The following is a 5,162-nucleotide window of genomic DNA, read 5'->3' on the forward strand; positions in this document are numbered from 1 at the left end:
GATACGAAGTAAACATAAACATACCGAAAAGCATTTTCACTGAGATAAACGGAGGTTATCTCAAAGCAAGCGTCAGTCATGAATCGATTTGTTTGCAAACTAATTTATAAAATTCATAGTGAACTTCATTAGTTCACGTATTGAATACACAAAAAATGATTGCTATCGGACACGTGTTAACCATGACTATGAAAGTATTAATAGTACAATTTTTTACATACATATTACAATGTATTGAACTGCAAAATAGTAGCACTGTAATATTATAAATAAGATGCATTTCGTTATTAAGTAAGTAAAATATAACCTGCAATGAAATCGAAAGCTTTGAAATAGATAAATCACGCAATTATCGATTTTCTAAAATTTATAAAAAATAAAGTAACATTTTCTAACCAACCTAAAATCCTTCAATACAATAAATGGATAATTTCAGGCTCAACCAATTAAAATGAGACGTATCGAATTTAAATGAAATTTTACAAGTCAATAGATTCCGAATGATTACATCAAACTCTCGCAAATCGTCCATTCCATATGCGAAAATTTCTTATTTAAATTCGGTGAGCAACTTGGGTAAAGATAACAGTAAGAAAGTACGCAAGGAGATCGATTAAAATGGACCATCCTGTACAACTGTCGCAATGCGTAGAAAAGATGTACATACATTATAGAATGTCCCCTGAAACACGCGATAAAATCTAAAATTGCGGAATAAGGAAAGAGATCAGGTATTAGAAGATTAATCGCGAACGAAGGGGGGGTGAAAATTTGCTCTGAAAAATCTCTTGGATTTCAGCTTGGAAATCGACTTGGAACAATACAGGGGAGCGCGAGAGAGGGAGAGGCCGCGGCTCGCCATGTTCCGTCAACCCTTAGATTTAGTGACTGTAAGTGCTGATGTAGAAGTGTCACCCTCTCTAGCTCTCTCAATGGCTTACCCGACGTATCCCCCTAAAAAATGACCCAGAGAGCGGCGACCGATGAGATTTAAAAGCTACAAAAACCCTAGGTGGTTCAGCTCCGCCCACGCGAAATTTATTTTGACTCTTTACTGCTCACACTCCACGTAACACATGTACTGCAACGGCAATTCAAGGGGATTTCTTTAATAAAAAAGCAATCTCTACCATGTACGCTGGAATTTTTTCCCTTTATTAAACGCTCTCTCCTCCTGTGTTATCAATTTACATGCCCCTCCCTCCACTCTTGACTGCAATGAAAAACAGTGGTAAGATAAATAACTGTAGATTACGGTAACGCAACGGTAACGTCGTTACTAAAAGCTAGGGAAGAAGCCAGGAGGAAACGGGAGGAATTCCATGTTCCACTTCTGTGTTCTTTCATTACACGGGACAGAAGTTCTCCCAGGTACCCATTATACCGCTGTAAGGGAATCTTTTCACCGACGGGACATCGGTATCGATTTCCCAGATACGAACAATCAGTATAATTGCATTTGGGGTTACTTCTAGACTCCTGACCGGGACCCACTGGTAAACATTAAGCATCGTATGGATTGGTCACTTGACCCATGCGGGGACTCCCTTTGAGATTCGTTTAAGATTCGAGTATGATTCATTATTTATCGAGTATTTAATAGTTGATCAGATTAAGGATTTATTTGAAATTTCCACTTTTTTCAAGGGCACAATTGAAACGAGACGATTTAATAATACGTTCGAAATTTCTCTCGTTATTAACAGATAGAAGTATCATCGTCTCAACGATATTTCAGGTAATACTACTGCTTCGAGTTAAGTTACTTGAATTTAAGTGGTTTCCTTCTCTTGCAAGAGGAATTTCAACTGCTTGAATTCATATATATAACTTGACTAAATAAGAGTTGTGAATATCTTTTGCATAGTAATTTAATAATTAATAATAATAATTAATTCAGCGAATTGAGTTGATTAATGAAGCGACGAGTTACAAGTTTGGTTTGTAAAATATGTAATTTTACGTTAAATTAATCATGATTACGTATAATTCCGTATTTTCATCGTTATAAAACTTGTAACTTGTAAAATTTCATGGAAAATATTCAATTTTGCAAGAGGAAATTTGAAAAAGGAATATTTTAATGACACGAATGCTGTTTGACTAGAATGAATTATTATTTTAAGAATTGAGCAATATATAAAATTGAAAAAGAAAATGGATTTTTTTCCATTACTCAAAAGATACAGAATTATTAAATAATCACGTGAAGACATCTATATCAAGGGACGATTTAAAAATAGATCTCGCATTGATTTAAAAAACATCGTGTTGAACGAAATAACAGATTCGAATATTCGATATATTTCAAACCAAAGTATTTCGAAGCCAAGTATTTCTTGCTCAATAAAAACGATAATAAAAAGAATATTTCAATCGAGATGAAAAAAAAACTCGAGATTCACACCATTAGAAGAGTCACTTGAATTCAAGTAACTCCTTTAATTCCAACGTACCTTTTCGCGTCTCTCCAACAATTTATTACGATGTCAACGATGGATACTTTGTCAACCAATTTCCATCTCTCGGCATACATACTTATACAGGCTATAGAACCATCCTCGTGTAACGGCATTGTGGGAGGACAGAGAGGACAGGATAAAGAGTTTCCGAGTAACTGCGAGAGGGAATAGAACCACTTCAGCGTGAGATGTTAACCGAGACTCAAACCGGATCCGCATGACGCGTAGGAATCCCAAGGATCCGCAAACATCGAATACGCGGTTTCGTGTATCGCCCTCGAGAGTCGGTCATTGATCAGCGTCACGGAGAGGGAGGGGGGAGGTAAATCTTGATTTTAGATGCGTCACGGTACGCATGGCCAACGGGAGAGAAGAGAGTTCGATACAGTTCTCGGTCATTAAAGTGCCATTAGCCTGGACTACTTGTCCATCACGGAAATTAATGTTATAAATCCACCACTTTGAAAACGATGCCAGCCAATGCCTTTTTCTCTCTTTCCCTCTTTCTCTTTCTCTCTCTCTCTCTCTCTCCTCTTTTCCCAACACCCGCTGTTTCTGTCATTGCGATATCGCGCTCGGCCATCTCTCTGGTTTCCAGGTTCATTGTGGAGCACCGGAAGTTTCTTGCAGGGTTTTCGAGTGGCCGTAATTAAGCTGCGAACCTCGAGGACGAATTTCGCTCTCTATCTTTGGTTTTCTATAAAATAAATTCCATGCAACGATGGTGTTATAATTAGTTCCGCAGTGAGATTTTAGGTTGAGTGGGTTTACGTACTTGTTTCGATGTGTTCGCGTTGAAACGAAGGGGGAGTGTTTGAGAGTCGTCGTGGATCGAAGGAAAATATCGATCATCGTCGTGTATCGACATTTAAACGAATTAGAACGCTAGACAATGTTTTATTCGTGTATCGACGATTGCTGACGTAGACTGGAAAGACTACGGAAAGGTTGATAATGAAGATTATTCTCGTCAATTGCTGTTTCTTTTCCAGGAATTTTTTTTAATAAAATATTCGTGAAACACTTTTATACGTAATTCCTGAAAAAATATATCGTTAGATTATGGTGTTAAAATACGATTAAAATTGGATAAAGCTTGTTCTTGTTTAAGATTTTTAATTATTATGCTATCAAATCTACATTTATTTAATTCAGTTTTTCTTCATTTCGTTAATGTAATTTTAATGATTTTGTACGAGCTATATAACAAATGAGAACACTATCGTGCTTTTGTCGTTTCTTTTCTTCCATTTCTTGCAATAAAAATTTTCTAACTTTCTGTTCTATTTTTACACTTACATGTTTTGAATTTTTCTTTAAATTATATTTCTCTTGTTTAAATATTTCTTTTCTTGCAGTTTCTTTCAATTTTTTTTTTTTTTGCATTTCCTATTATATATGCTTTAAATATTTTTTCCATGATTTTATTTGCATCTGGTTTTCAGTTACAATGGATAAAACTAACCAGGCCATTACGAGCTCCTTCACTTTCACTTCTTATTACTTTCCTCCGTTTTCTCCGAATTTTCTCGCGCATTTAGCTCTTCTCTCTCACGTTTGCTTTTTTATTCTATTCCTTTTCTTTCTCCCCTTTTAATTTTTTAAGGACTTGATGCTTTGTTCCGACTTTTAGTTAGTCAATCTTCACAATTTATTTCGTAAAGAGGTCTGTTACGCCAAGTTTGCGCATAGATTGTTATTTATTATATTAAATACACTTTAAAAAAAGATTATAGGGTTCTATTTTATCTTAATTCGTTCATATATAATATATCTATTCCTCTATTTCTTTTATAATTTCATGTATTCAAAAATGAATTTTCCATTCTGTCTAAAAAAACATTAAAACAAACCAAAAACAAAAAAGTATCCAATCCCTTATTTACATATAAAAACATTAATAAGAATTATAATAAGTAAACTGAAACGAAACAATTATCATCGTTATCCAATATCGAATCAAATGAAATATCAATCCCAAAAAAGTATCACATCCAAGCACATTTCCCTAATTACCCACCTATTTCAAACTTAATTCGTATTTATCCCCTGTATCCAATATCAACCACTTCATCCCTTCGTCCAACGACACACAAAACCTTTTCAACATCTGGTTATATAGCCTGAAAAACGAAAAGAACGCACAACGCAGAACACGAAACAGCGATACTCGTATAACATCTACTGTCGTAGAATCACAATTCCTTCTCATAAATTCCGCCTCCACACAAATTCGCGCACGACAGAGTGTCCACATCGTCATCGTATCTACCATACGATACATAACGTTTTCCCATTCTTCGAATCGGATCCGCAATAGGAAACATTCCCATCTAGATTTCGAAGGCAACGCTTGCGAATTCCTCCTCCTGTCGTCGAAGGAATTTCGACGTGACGGCACGCGCGGGGATGGCCACCATCTTGGAAAAATAAGCCTAACAACAGTCCAAGGCTGCACGCCTTGCCTAACGCGAAATCGATATCGGTGCAAACACGGACACGCGGCTTCTTCTCGGACACTTTTTATCGTCCGCTTGCTCCGATTTGTCTGCACCCCCCCTGATAACGAGGATGTAAGCGGTGAGACCGTACTCTTCAGCGTCATTCGCTGAAAAATCCACCACCGGAGAGAGGATCGTCCGTCGTCCATCTCCGGTTTTTCCTTATCGTACCCGACGTCGCTTACAAGAGGATCAAGGA

The 5,162-nt window shown here is 36.6% G+C and overlaps 1 long non-coding RNA gene across 1 annotated transcript; it reads left to right on the forward strand.

The window, feature by feature from the left end:
• The first annotated feature begins 288 nt into the window (after positions 1-288).
• On the forward strand, positions 289-1,134 carry LOC107995722 (uncharacterized). Its single transcript, XR_009831501.1, has 2 exons — positions 289-731; positions 800-1,134. It is a non-coding gene; the product is annotated as an uncharacterized LOC107995722 (long non-coding RNA).
• Positions 1,135-5,162: the final 4,028 nt, after the last annotated feature.

The sequence above is a fragment of the Apis cerana genome, linkage group LG10 (assembly GCF_029169275.1).
Source record: "Apis cerana isolate GH-2021 linkage group LG10, AcerK_1.0, whole genome shotgun sequence".
Classification (NCBI taxonomy): Eukaryota; Metazoa; Arthropoda; class Insecta; order Hymenoptera; family Apidae; genus Apis; species Apis cerana.